At 40.9% G+C, this 15,355-nt stretch overlaps 1 protein-coding gene across 3 annotated transcripts in view; it reads left to right on the top strand.

Moving 5' to 3' along the window:
* The window catches only part of GRID1 (glutamate ionotropic receptor delta type subunit 1), a 1,972,711-nt gene that overhangs the window by 1,940,511 nt on the left and 16,845 nt on the right, over positions 1 to 15,355 (top strand). The gene's annotated exons all lie outside the window — the stretch shown is intronic.

Here is a 15,355-nt window from a genome sequence, read left to right as displayed (position 1 = left end):
TTCTCATGGTCTCTCAGATTCCATCAAGAGATCTACCCACTGAGCTGGAGAAGTTGATCACGTTTGCCATCCTCATTGACTCCAGACTCACAGAAAGACTCTTTTAAGGAGCGATTGCGGAAGCCTCCTGTACGTTTGCCTCCAAGCTTTGCAGTCCCATCCTTGCCTCCCTCACCTCCCATGCCTTCTGGTACCAAGTTGGTCAGTGAAGATAAACCCATGCACTTGGGCTTCACGTGTCTCTCTACGGATGAGAGAACCTTTAGGAGGAAGGAGAGATTGTACCTTTATTGTGGCCAGGCAGGTCACTTTTTGAAGTCTTGTCCTACCCATTCAGGGAACGCCCGAATCTTGTCACAAACAGACCTTAGGTGGCATTGTTTCATCCCCAGTTATCCAGAAGGATAAGCCCCTGGTTTCGGTCACCCTTTCTTGGGCTGATTCATTTGTTAAGATACAGGCTCTAATCGACTCTAGGGCTGCAGGCCTGTTCATTGATGCTGCCTTTGTATCAAAGCATTCGATTCCACTGCAGTTGTGTGACACTCCACTTGCCATTGAGGCTCTGGATGGGAGACCCCTACAGCCTGCCCATGTGACTCATGAGATGGTTCCGTTGTCCATGGCTGTAGGGGCTCTTCACAATGAGATAATCCAATACCAAGTTATTTCCTCACCTAAGTTTCCGCTAGTTATTGGTTATCCTTGGTTACAGAGGCAAAACCCCTCTTTTGATTGGCTCCATGCTGAGGTTCTCTCATGGTTGCCACAATGCAGTAAGACATGCTTCCAGAAGGTAGCCAAGGTCCTGTTCACCTCTTCACTCTCCTTCCTGCTGGAGGAGTACCGCGATTTTAGCGATGTCTTTGACAAATGTCAAGCCGATAGTTTGCCTCCACACCGGCCGTATGATTGCGCAATTGACCTTCAACCTTGTGCCATACCCCCTCGTGGCCGGGTTTACCCTTTGTCGATCTTGGAGGATAAGGCCATGGAGGAGTATGTTGCAGATGCACTATCACGAGATTTAATTCGCAAATCCTCATCCCCTGCTGGTGCTGGTTTCTTCTTCATGAACAAGAAGAGTGGTGAACTGAGACCTTGTATTGATTATAGGGGTCTCAATCATTTCATGATTAAGAATGCCTATCCGATTCTGTTGATTACAGTTATTGAGTTATTTGACCACCTCAAGGGAGCAACGGTTTTTATGAAGCTTGATTTGAGAGGGGCATACAATTTCATGAGGATTAAGGAGGGCGACAAGTGTAAAACTGCGTTTAGTACCAGAAAAGGCAATTATGAGTACCTCGTAATGCCTTTTGGCCTTTGTAACGCCCCAACAGTTTTCCAGGAATTCATTAACGATGTCCTCTGATATTTGTTGCAGTTATGTGTGGTGGTTTATCTTAATAATATCCTCATATTTTCCAAGTCCCTGGAGAGCCACCACACAGATGTCTGTTGTGTGCTTCAGAAACTAAGAAAGAACAATCTCTGTTGTAAATTGGAGAAGTGCGAGTTCCAACGTGAACAGGTTAAATTCCTGGATTATGTCATTTCCACTGCTGGTTTTTTGATGGACCCAGAGAAACTTTCAGCAGTCCTACAGTGGCCCCGACCCATGGGTTTACGTCCTCTGCAGCGTTTCCTGGGCTTTTTCAAGTATTATTGGAAGTTTATTCATAACTTCTCGCCTCTGGTCAAGCCCCTGACTGATATGACAAGAAAGGACTGTAACCCGTTAAGGCCTTTGAGAGTCTCAAGGCTGCCTTTGTTTCTGTTCCTGTGTTGGCACATCCTGATCCTACGCTACCTTTTATCCTTGGAGTTGATGCTTCTGAGACTGGTGTTTGCGCCCTTCTGTTTCAACGTCCTACCTCTGAGAGCGCTATACATCCTTGTGTCTACTTTTCCAAGAAATTGTCACCTGCGAAGTGCAATTACGAGATTGGTGACAGAGAGCTGTTGGTGATCATTTTAGCCCTGAAAGAATAACGACATCTACTCAAAGGTACCGCTGTGCCGATTCTCATTCTTACTGACCATAAGAATCTCACATTCTTGTCTGAGGCTAAATGCCTCTCTCCCAGAAGGGCACAATGGGCTCTTTTCTTGTTAAGTTTCAATTACATTGTCTCTTTCTTACACGGTACTAAGAATATAAGGGATGACGCCTTGTCACAACAATTTTCCTCCACTTCCAAGTTGGAGTCGGTTCCAGTACCTGCAATTTCTCCTGATCGTATTCTGGCTACGGTTCGCACCAGTTTCTCTTCTCCTTTGGGGGACAAAATTCTTGCTGCTCAAGTCCATGCTCCTTCTGAGAAACCTTGTGACCGCTGATTTGTCCCAGAGAGTCTCCGTACTGCTGTGCTCCAGACCTACCATTCTCCCAAGGCTGCTGGCCACCCTGGGAAGAATCAACTCTTTTGGGCCATTTCCCAACAATTCTGGTGGCCTAGTGTACATGCTGATATAACCACCTTCGTAGCTGCCTGTTCAGTGTGTGCTCAGAGTAAGACTCCAAGACTCCTTCCAGTGGGCCTCCTACAACCCATACCCGATGGAGAGAGGCCCCGGACCCACCTGTCTATGGATTTCACTGTGGAGTTACTAGACATGTGCACACTGAAATATTTTGTTTCGGAATTTCGTTTTCGTCCGAAAAATAAATTTATTTAGTTACTCCTGAAATTCGTTTTTATTTATTTTGTTTTTCGCAAAAAATTGCATTCATCTGAAAATCCAAATTAATTAAGGTCGAATCTGTCATTGAAGGCTAATGGTGTCTGTCGACACCACTAATAGAGTTAAGGTTAGGCACATTCAACCACAGGTTCGATGGACACAGATTGTTATTGTTAGCATCATGTTGAATCTCCTATCTATATCGAACTGTTGTCACAACGAAAATAAAAATAAAGCATTTGTTTATGTTGGATCTTTCGTTTTTCGGATTCTGCACTTTCATTATCGTTTGTTAAAACAATAATGAAAATACCTGAAATTCGGATGAAAATGCATTCGGACAAAAACGAATGCACATGTCTAGGAGTTACCCAACTCTTAGGGCAACACAGTTATCCTTATGGTGGTTGACCGGTTCTCAAAGATGTGTCATTGTATTCCACTTAAGAAGTTGCCCACTTCTAAGGAACTGGCTTTCATTTTTGCTCGGGAGATCTTTCACTTACATGGGCTAACCAAGGTGATTCTCTCGGATAGGGCAGTCAATTTGTGTCCCGGTTCTGGCGAGCCTTTTGTGCACAGTTGGGAGTTCAGCTTGCTTTCTCCTCTGCATATCACCCGTAGTCTAATGGGGCCACAGAACGAGCCAATCAGTCCTTGGAGCAATTCCTACATTGCTATATTTATGACCATCGTAACAACTGGTCAGACCTATTACCATGGGCAGAGTTTGCTCACAACAGTGCCTTGAATTCTGCTTCCCGATTGTCCCGGTTTATGGTGAATTATGGTTTCCAACCTTCCATGTTGCCTGACTTGTTTGTTCTGCAGAGTATTCCTGCATTAGAGGAGCATCTCCGTGGTCTTTGTTCCACTTGGGCACAAGTCCAGGAGGCTTTGCAAGATGCTAATAATAGGTACAAACTCCATGCTGACCGTAGGGCACCAGCCTGCCCCTTCCTACTAGGTTGGGGACAGGGTCTGGCTGTCATCTCGCAACCTCAAACTTTGTGTTCCCTCACTGAAGTTCGCACCTTGGTTATTGGGCCTTTCTGTGTTCTTCACAGGATTAACCCAGTGGCTTACGAATTAGACCTTCTTTCTAATATGCATATTTCAAATATGTATTTCATGTCTCCTGCCTACTTAAGTCATCCAGCCCAGAGGATCTCTGCCTTCGCCTTAGTCAATATCACAGAAATGCTCTCCTGCATTCCTCTTAAAAGACTTGCTTGACTGACATCCCTTTTGACTCTAGATCCTGCTTGCTGTTTTACTACACTCATTTTCAGCTCCCTTCAACTCTGGCTATGTTTTGACTATGTTTGTTCTATTTACTTTTATTATTAAACAAGTGTGATTTAACTGTACTTTTGTCTCGGTCTGATTTCATGGTTTCTGACAACTACCTGTTCTGTATTGAATTCTGGAAAAAGCCAATTACATGAGCATACAATTTAAATCCTATGAGCATGCTGTATATGAAGCAAAGAACACTTCCTAGTTGCCATATATAAACATTTAAATGTTTAAAAAAAATGCTAGTTTTAGAAGATCATAGATGGCTACACATTAAAATGGAAAGGTATTTTTAACTTAAAATTATAAAATGGCTTGTTCAGTAGTTACCTATATTATATCATTTATACTTGAAAATGTAGTTTCCCCTAAATTGAATATTCTACAATATTCTACAAAGCTCTACAATAGATATTAATACATGGAGTATGGCTTTATACAGTACAGCAGTAGATTTTATTATTATTTTTTTTTTTTTTAAGTTTGCAAAGGAAAGGCAGCTCATACATCTTAAATGGTTTAATTATTTACCTGGTTACACAAAGGGTGTAGTCTGATATATATTTTTTAAAAAACACCAATAAAAAAGGACCCACTGAAAACAATAACATTCCTGCCTGTGGTATTCAAATGGTATAGTTTGTAGGTGATAGATCCAAGGTTAATTTCACAGTGCAGGATACAGTTGTAGAGTGAAGTGCAATGAAATAGTAGCACCACACTGATGATTTTATAAACCAAAAACATAAATTTCACAAACAATTATTAGTAAATAATTTGCTGATTTAGGTGAAATGGTGTATTCAGCAGAGTCAATGTTAACAAAGGGTTAACAAACTACCATGAACGTGAGCTGTGAGACCCTGGGGGCAGTTCACCCTCACCACTAGAGACTCTGGTGAACACCTGCTGGCTCTTAGACTCCGCGCCCTGGGGAATCTATGCTCTAGCTCCCAGTGGGATCTGTGTTGATGCTCCAGTAGACCTGCTTCCTGAACCTCCCAGAGTTCAATCCGCAGCAGTCAGTCTTATGCCCCGTACACACGGTCGGATTTTCCGATGGAAAATGTCCGATCGGAGCGTGTTGTCGGAAATTCCGACCGTGTGTGGGCTCCATCGGACATTTTCCATCGGATTTTCCGACACACAAAGTTGGAGAGCAGGAGATAAAATTTTCCGACAACAAAATCCGTTGTCGGAAATTCCGATCGTGTGTACACAAATCCGACAGACAAAGTGCCACGCATGCTCAGAATAAATAAAGAGATGAAAGCTATTGGCCACTGCCCCGTTTATAGTCCCAACGTACGTGTTTTACGTCACTGCGTTTAGAATGATCGGATTTTCCGACAACTTTGTGCGACCGTGTGTAGACAAAACAAGTTTGAGCCAACATCCGTCGGAAAAAATCCTAGGATTTTGTTGTCGGAATGTCCGAACAAAGTCCGACCGTGTGTACGCCCTATAAGGGTCCACTACCTTAGCACTGCACTCCTCCTACGAGTGCATCTGTCACCTAGACTCAGGGGACCTGACATTTTTTCATAGGTGTCTTAAACTACTTAAACTGGGGCTACACAAGTGATTTTTATAAGCTCACTCAAAAAACAGCAAATTATCATGAGAATAATCTTTTTTTTTGCATCACATTACTTTTTATGTGAGCTACTATATAAGATATTTTCTTTAGCAATACTGGGCAATCGATCTTCCATAATCAAACTTAACGGTAGAGAATCATAGGCATGCTGTAAAAAAACTCTTTTAGGTTGGAAGGGAAGGCCACAAATGTATTGATTTTATACAGTATACATAATTCTCAAGAAATGGTAAGTTACAAATAACTTACAACTTATAACAAAGCCCATGCCCCACACTCATTAGTAAAATGTAGCAGAAAGGCTTGTCTTAACTTTATGTGCAGGAAATACTTGTGTGACTGTTACAGTCCTGGCCCCATAAAAGGGAAAATTGTTTCTGAGAAATATACAATAAAGTGTTCTTTCCTTCAAACAAGCAGATCTGTGATTAACCACTTAAGCCCCGGACCATTTGGCTGCCTAAAGACCAGAGGACTTTTTACAATTTGGCACTGCACTGCTTTAACTGGTAATTGTGCAGTCATGCAATGCTGTACCCAAATTAAATTTGTGTCCTTTTGTTAACACAAATAGAGCTTTCTTTGGATGGTATTTGATTGCCTCTGTGATTTTTATTTTTTGCGATATAAACGGAAAAAGACTCAAAATTTAGAAAAAAAATGATATTTTCTACTTTTCGTTATAAGAAAAATCCAATAAACCCAATTTTAGTCATACATTTAGGCCAAAATGTATTCAGCCATGTGTCTTTGGTAAAAAAAATGTCAATAAGCATATATTTATTAGACACGTGCATTCATTTTCGTCCGAATGCATTTTCGTCCGAATTTCGGGTATTTTCGTTATCATTTTAACAAACGATAACGAACACGCAGAACCTGAAAACCGAAAGATCCGACATAAATAAATGCTTTATTTTCATTTTTGTTACAACAACAGTTCGATATAGATAGGAGATTCGACATGACGCTGACAATAGCGATCTGTGTCCATTGAACCTGTGGTTGAATGTGCCTAACCTTAGCTCTATTAGTCTGCATAGAGAGAAAAGATTCGACATAGAGAGAAAATATTCGACATTATAGAGACAATAGCAAAAAAGGTCGAATGTGCCTAACCTAACTCTATTAGTCCAATTTTATTCGACATAGAGAGAAAAGATTCGACATGAAGATTCGACGAAGCAGTCGCCGTAAGCGGACATTTATGGTCAAATGCTTTGCCCATAGGCTATAGAAGAATTCTAATGTTGGTTGACTAGTAATAATAATTAATAAATATAATTATTACTAGTGTCATACAACATTGGAATTCTACTATAGCTTGTAGGTGGAACATTCAATCTGCGTCATTCAGTTTAGCTGCGCCGTCGAATCTTCTTAGAACATTCGATAGACACCATAAGCCTTCAATGACAGATTCGACCTTAATTATTTTGGATTTTCGGACTAATGCATTTTTTAACAAAACAAAATGAATAAAAACGAATTTCAGGAATAACTGAATAAATATATTTTTCAGTGAAAAACGAAATTCCGAAACAAATTATTTCAGTGTGCACATGTCTAATATTGGTTTGTACAAAAGTTATAGCATCTACAAACTAGGGTACATTTTCTGGAATTTACATTTAGCTTTTAGTTTGACTGCCTATCTCATTTCTTGAGGTGCTAAAATGGCAGGGAAGTACAAACCCCCAAATGAGCCCATTTTGCACAGAGCAACCCAGATCCTCCTCTTCTTGGGTCCATTGCCGGCTCTCCTGTCCCCTCCCTCCTTCCGAGTGCCCCCACAGCAAGCAGCTTGCTATGGGGGCACCCGAGCCGAGCCGCAGCTCTGTGCGCCCATTTAGACATTGAGCCGTGGTTCGCAACCCCCCTCTCTCTTCATTGGCTAACTGACTTATGTAAACGGGTGGCCCCACCCCCCTCTGACGCCATGGGGAAGCCATTGGGAAGTCCCCATGCATCAGAGGGGGGAGGGGTCAGATTCCGATAAACCCCCCACCCACAGACCCCCACAACCACCGGGCAAGGGTTGTGGGTATGAGGCCCATGTCCCCATCAACATGGGGACAAGGTACTTTGGGGGGCTACCCCAAAGCACCCTCCCCATGTTGAGGGCATGCAGCCTGGTACAGTTCAGGAGGGGGTGCTCTCTTGTCCCCCCCTCTTTTCCTGTGGCTTGCCAGGTTGCGTGCTCGGATAAGGGTCTGGTAAGGATTTTTGAGGGGACCCCACGCCATACTTTTTATTTTGGCGTGGCGTTCCCCTTAAAATCCATACCAGACCTGAAAGGCCAAATGCCATTTTTTTCAAGGACTTTTATCTGTATTGCCGAGACCCGACAATTCATTATAGCCGCGAGTAGTTTTAAATGACCTTTTTTCCTTTAGAAATGTCATTTTGTGCAGGGACTGTTCTAAACACGGAAAAAATGCACCACTTTACAGGCATACTATAGACACCCCCCAGGCACGAAATTTAAAGGAATATTTCACTTTTATTGTTTCACTTTAACCACTTGACAACTGGGCACTTAAACCCCCTTCCTAACCAGACCAATTTTCAGCTTTCAGTGGTCTCACATTTTGAATGGCAATTACTCAGTCATGCAACACTGTACCCATATGATTTTTTTTTTCACTTTTTTCGCACAAATAGAGCTTTCTTTTGGTGGTATTTAAGCACCGCTGAGTTTTTTATTTTTTGCGTTATAAATCAAAAAAGACTGAAAATTCTGTAAAAAAAAAAAATCTTGTTTCTGTTAAAATTTATTGCAGAGTATTGGCGAGTATTAGCAAGTATTGGCAGAGTATTGGCAGAGTATTGCAGGGTATTGGCAGAGTATTGCACAGTATTGCAGAGTATTGGCAGAGTGTTGCGCATTATTGCAGAGTATTGCACATTATTGCAGAGTACTGCAGAGTATTGCACATTATTGCAGAGTATTGCACATTATTGCAGAGTACTGCAGAGTATTGCACATTATTGCAGAGTATTGCACAGTATGGGCACAGAGCAGCGCTGTGGGCACTACAGATCCAGCCCACAGCGCTGCTAAAAATGATCCTTCCCCCTCTCCCCCTCTCCCCTCGCACTGTACAGATCGGTACAGAGAGGGGAGGAACCGGTGTCATGACACGATGCCGGTTTATTGACAAGTGATCGCTCCGTCATTTGACAGAGTGATCACGTGGTAAACGACCACCATAAGCAGCAATTTACCACGATCCATGATGCGCCGGGTCTTCCGGACGCCGCGGTCACGGATGTTTGTGGGAGCGTGCCCCAGGGGGTGCACAAGAGCAACATTCTGGGAGGATGTGGACGCCCACCCAGAATAAACCGATCATGCTGTAGCCGTCTTTCAGCTATGGCCCGATGAGCAAGTGGTTAAGGATTATTAAATTCACTGCTCCCGAAAAACGGCCATTTTTAAAACATTTTTTGGATTGATACATGTCCCCTGGGGCAAGACCCAGGTACCCAAACACTTTTTATGAAAATAACGTGCATATTAACCCTTAAAATTAGCACTTTTGATTTTTCACAGTTGTGTCCCATAGACTTTAACGGTGTTCTTGCGTTCAAACTAATTTTTTACCTGTTTGCATGTTCTGCTGAACCAGGGGGTGTTCGGCTCATCCCTACTGAGTAACTGTGGAGAAATAGGAGCTGGCAATTAGCCAACAGCTGAGCACCCAGCTCAGAGAAGGAAGGGCTGAGCCCAGCCCTGGCAGTTGGTCAGAATGCTGAAAAAGTTATTTTGTTATAAGAACTAGAGGTGAGGGTAAATATTCCAATGAGTGACACCTTTTCTAGTAATAACTAAGAGGAGAATTCCTCTAACTGTGTAGGAATTTTTCTCACTTCTTGTTGTGGCCCTGGGTTAGTAAATGAAGAAAAATCTCCCCAGTCTGACAAAGGCAGTGAAAAATGAACTGATAAGTTTTACCTCCTCCCTACACTATCCAAAAAAAAAATAGTTTTGCCCATACATACATTTTAAACTGGCATGTTGTATGTGCTAACCTTACACACTACTCAAATTAGTTAAATGTTTAAAAGTGTGCACATTGTTTCAGCCTTATTTTTGTGGAGCATTAGTAGATTTCTTTATAGTTTTAGCTGGAAAAATATACAGTTTCCAGAATCAAGTACAATTGACAAGCACAACTTATACAACTTGAAATGATAGCTTAAAAAAGTGATGTATCCAAAATTGCATGACAGCTCTTGAACGTACATCATATGAGAGTTCTTGAACTTCTTTTTTTGGCTCATATAAAAGGTCATCTCTATTCAGAGTTGTAGTGTATGTATCCTCATTAAATTGTCAGGTGGACTATAAAGTCCCAGATTGAGGCAATCATTGAATTTTGCATTATCACTCCCTGCTTGACCTACTTGAAGGTTCTAGTACAGAATCATGCTGTGATATTGCAAATGAAAATTGTTTTATAATATGTGTGGAAGTATGTTATCTTAGAAAGGAACCTAGTCATAATTGATTTCATTTGCATATTATTGTTTCATTTCTTCAAGTGAAATTGAGTTTTAATCAACATAAGCTTTTCCTTTTTAACTTGGTTGATAGTACAGGTGTTTACAATTAGTGTATCCCAAAAAAACCCAAAATTGTTATCTTTACTAAAGGACCAGTGGCCCTTCAATCAAACCCATACTGTAACAAACCTGGGCAATTCAAGCTAGGTATATGATGAAAAAGATGAAGGCAAAGATTACATAGTTACATAGTCAGGTTGAAAAAGGACTCAAGTCCATCTAGTTCAAACAAAAAAAAATACAATCCATATATACAATCCTTCACCTACATGTGTTCCAGAGGAACGTGAAAAAGCCCAGCAAAGCATGCTCCAATTTGCTACAGCAGGGGAAAAAATTCCTTCCTGATCCCCCGAGAGGCAATCGGATTTTCCCTGGATCAACTTTACCTATAAAGATTACTTTCTTTGAAAACTATATGTGACAACTATCAGGATATTGTGTTAGAGGCCACTAAAATGTTATGCAAATCTTGACTTTTCCCTGAAAAGCTGTGCTTTAATCCACCCCCTCCCAAGTTTAACATTTTGTCCTTTATAATGATAACTAGCTTCCATGATCAATAGGAAGGTTCAGAATAGTGGGTCAAAGAATAGTGGGTCAAGCTTGACCCCTGGAAAAGTGGAAATTTGTAGATAACTTCATCTGCTGAACATAGTTTGCACTGAAGGTAATCTTTTTGGCTAGGTTCCCATCTATGCCATTGCGGTTGATGAGGTTTTCCGACACGTTTTGTATTTTTGAACATGCATTTTTTTGCGTTTTGAGTTTTTTTCTAATAGGAAAGGCTCCTTAACAAACTGTAAATAGCAAGTTGTTAAGAAGGCAACGGCTGCCTGCACCTTAACAGCTGATGGCTTATTAAGCTGACAGCTGGATGTAAAAACAATTGCCGATATCAAAATACATTGATACAGATTTTAAGGGGAACCCCACACCAATTTTTTTTATTTTTTAAATGGCATGGGTCAATATCAGACCTTTAACCAAGCATGTAACCCGGCAGGCCAGGAAAGGGGGGGCAGGGGAGAACCTCCCTCCGAAACCATGGTGGTTGTGGGGGTGCCCTGGGCCGGTGGTTGTGGGGGTGCAGGGGGTGACTTACAGGAATCTAGAAGCCCTCTTTAACAAGAATAAAAAAGAGAAAAAATTGCACATAGGAAAAATGGGTGAGCAGCCAACACTCCACTAGACACAAAGTGAAACATAAGCTAGCGCTCAAATTACAGTGAAAAGGAAAAAGGTGTAAAAATATATAACAATGGATATATGAAATAATATTGAAAGATAAAAATGTAAAAAGTTATTATAACATGACATGTTAGTCCATCTTGATTGAGTGAACCATAATGGTGTAATTAAAAGTAAAAAATGGTGAATAGATGCAATAATAAATCTTGAAAAGTGCTTGATTATGAAGTGCAGTCAGGAGAAGTAAGGTTGATACGCTTACTAGATAAGGTAGACGTATGTACCATATAGCACATGGGTCAAACAGGCATGATGAGGAATGTGCCTCAATTGAGTATTCTGTGAATGGAGCAGTAAGTGAAAGGTATACACCAAGGATCCGATGATCACACTTCAAACAAACGAACTCCAAAGTATGCTCCAACACATGTGCTGCACATGTCCCTGAACCTACCACAAAACACATATATGTGAACGTGTGCCATAGGAAACCATATTAAATGGACTGTAGTGCGTTTCTACAAAATGAAAAAAATGCGTTTGAATAGAATAGAATGGTGAAGGTTGATACATCTATTAGGTGCAATTGCTGTCTTTGTCCTATTGAATAAATTCTGCTCACTTCATGTACTAGTGACAAAACCCTTCCCAGATGTATCTAAAAAAAGTTTTGGATGTAGACCTAGTTTAATATTGCCTAGACCAACTTATTAGACTGTCCCATTATTTTTTTAATTTTCCATTGGGGGAAAGAGAAAGATAAATTGCTGTTTGGAGCCATTGGTTAATTCAGAACATCAGGCTAATTTAATAAGATGTCCAATAAATTATTGACACTGATTAAAGATAATCTTTGACTGATCAAGCTTAAAGTGGTTGTAAAGGCAGAAGTTTTTTTACCTTCATGCATTTTATGCATAAAGGTAAAAAAACCTTCAGTGTGCAGTTCCCCCCTCAGCCTCCCGTAATCACTACCTAAGCCAGATCTCAATCCAGCAATGTGCAGGAGACCCAGGATTCTCCTGGGTCTCTCCCTCCTAATTGGCTGAGATGCAGGAGCCATTAGCTCCCACTGCTGTCAATCACAGCCAGTGAGGTGGGAGTGGGGATGGGGCTGAGCTATACTCTCTGTGTCTTATGGATGCAGAGAGCTGGCTTGGGAGCGAGCACACTTCAGTGCCCCCACAGCAAGTGGCTTGCTATGGGGGCACTCAGCAAGAGGGAGGGGCCCAGAGCGCTGACGGGGATCCGAGAAGAGGAGGATCGGGAATGCTTTATGCAAAACCACTGCACAGAGCAGGTATTTTTTTTGTAATAGGAATGTTTCCGTTACAATTACTTTAAACCTGAACTATGTTTACCTAAAAAAAAATAAAGATTGACCCTCACACTTCTTATGAATTCACCATTGTTTTTGAAAACAAGTTTCTAACAGGAATTAATAGTAACCTTCATCAGCAGTCCCATGCCATCTAGCATGAGAATGAAGAATGAGAATGAAGCCCCATGTTCAATCCTGATGATGTGGACACTGGTCCTACGCTCATTACAATACAGGTCTGATGACATTGATAAGAGGTATATCAACAAGGGCAAAGCAGTTTCAGTTGACTGGTCATAACACCCAGAATTGGGGAGGAGGAGATCATGGGTTGACAGAATAAAATTAGGTATTACTGGCTATTAGACATTTTATTTTTTTAAATGAGGTGGACCTTTGTTGGAAAGTTAACTATTTTTACCCAGCCCAATTTGGGCTTTAAGTTAAAAAAAAATGGTTGTATGTAGTACTGCACTTTGCCCTGTCTTTTTCGAACCAAGCCACATTTGTTAGAAAGGGACATTGTTCTCGAGTTCTCTGTGTTGTCATATGCAGTCTTTTTTTTTTTGTGTGATCAATTTTAACATGAACATTTGACCTGAAATGCATTCTTATTATCATTTAAAACCAATAGCATATCACCACTTAATGCTGTTGTGTAAACCAAAATTGGATATTTTTTTTTAGACACATGCAGTCATTATGATTTATTTTTACATACTTGTATATACAGTATGTATGCATGTGAAAATAAATAATAAAAGCAGCACAAATTATTTAAAATCCATAACAGACATTAAAGGACTTCTGCGTCTAAAACCATTACATCTTATAAAGCTGATAATAGTGTTCCTTGAATACTTTTGATGCATAATACCACAGATTGTCCACAGTTTACATACAAATTAGATTATTTTAATGCCTTAATGACTTGTTCAAAGCCAAGCTTATAGTAAACCTATAGGGAAATGTAAAACAAAAAAAATAATTAATAAATATAATGGGCACCTTAAAGTGACCCTGACACTACAGGGTAAAAAAAAATAGAGCCGACCTGTAAAAGAAGATGCTTTACATTTACCTTTTCAGTGACTTGTGTGTTAAAACATTACTGTGTTGCTAATCTCTGAGTGTTGCAGGTATCCAACATTTCTATGTATGTGAATGCCCTTTTCTCTTATAAACTGGTAATGGGGTAATGGTAAATATTTTTGAAAGTGTTTCATACGATATTAACCTCTTCCCATCCGCACTATAGCCGAATGAAGGCTACAGCGCAGACCTACTTTGCTGTGAGGGCATCAATAGACGTCCTCCCATGCTTGAGCGGCCTGCATGCCCCCTGCAGGGTGCGCACGGCACGCTCTGTGATCAGCGAGTCTCATAGACTCGCTGATCACAGATCAGAGTAAGGGGTTGATCCCAACCCCTTACCACGTGATCAGCTGTCAGCCAATGACAGCTGATCATATGATATAAACAGAGCCGGTAATTGGCTATTTTCTCTCCTCATGCTATCAGCGGGAAAAAAAAGGCGTTCACCGGTGGCTGTGAGAGGGACATCAGTCCTGATCGTGGAGAGCCTCTGCAGTTATCTGTGCCCACCTGTGCCACCTGCCAGTGCCACCTGCCAGTACACAACCAGTGCACAACAGTGCCACCTACCAGTGCCCACCAGCGCCACCTACCAGTGCCCACAGTGCCACCCATCAGTGTCAACAGTGTAACCTATCAGTGCCCACAGTGCCACCTATAAATGTCACCTATCAGTGCCTCATCACCAGTGCTGCCTATCAATGCCACCCACCAGTGCCCATCAGTGACACCCATCAGTGACACCAATCAGGGTCCATAAGTGCCGCCTCATGAGTGGCATCTTATCAGTGCCTATCAGTGTCACCTTATCTGTGCCTATCAGTGCAGCCTCATCAGCAAATATCAATGAAGGAGAAAAATTACCTGTTTGCAAAATTTTATAACAAACTATGAAACATGTTTTCTTTTTTCCAAAAATGTCTGTCTTTTTTTGTTTAGCAAAAAAGAAAAAGCCCAAGAGATGATACCACCAAAAGAAAGCTCTATTTGTGTGAAAAAAATGATAAAAATGTTATTTGAGTACAGTGTTGCATGACCGCGCAATTGTCATTCAAAGTGTGACAGCGCTGAAAGCTAAAAATTGGTCTGAGCAGGAGGGGGGTTAAGTGCCCAATAAGCAAGTGGTTAAATAATTAGGGCATAGGCATGAGTGAAATTTTGAGTTTTTGTCTCTTTGAAACTTTGTTTTCTGTGAAGATTTGATATTTTGGTGAAAGTTATGGCAGTCAATTGGGAAGGGAGAATTAAGGTAGTTTTTGGTAAGTTTATAAGATATTGGTGAGCTTTAAATTGCTCTTGTAGGTTACTAAACCTTCTTTTAACTATATTTTTGTGCCAGAAATGGATCCTCATTAGTCTCATTGTTTTAAAAATGTTATTCATGAAATGAAAAAACAGCAAGTGGGAAAAAGTAGAATAAAGTGACAGCACACAAATAAAGATGAAAAGCACACAGAAAAAGGAAAACATACAAATAAATCGAAATGAAAGGTCCCAAAATGAAATAGTCCTCAATACACCTCTATACCCAAAAAAATAAGCCTAAACAGATCAATGAACAAAATTGAGAATTTGCATTTGAGCTACAT

This window comes from Aquarana catesbeiana, linkage group LG08, assembly GCF_042186555.1.
Source record: "Aquarana catesbeiana isolate 2022-GZ linkage group LG08, ASM4218655v1, whole genome shotgun sequence".
Classification (NCBI taxonomy): Eukaryota; Metazoa; Chordata; class Amphibia; order Anura; family Ranidae; genus Aquarana; species Aquarana catesbeiana.
The sequence above is the reverse complement of the archived record's forward strand: the minus strand, read 5'-3'. Positions and strand labels throughout refer to the sequence as shown.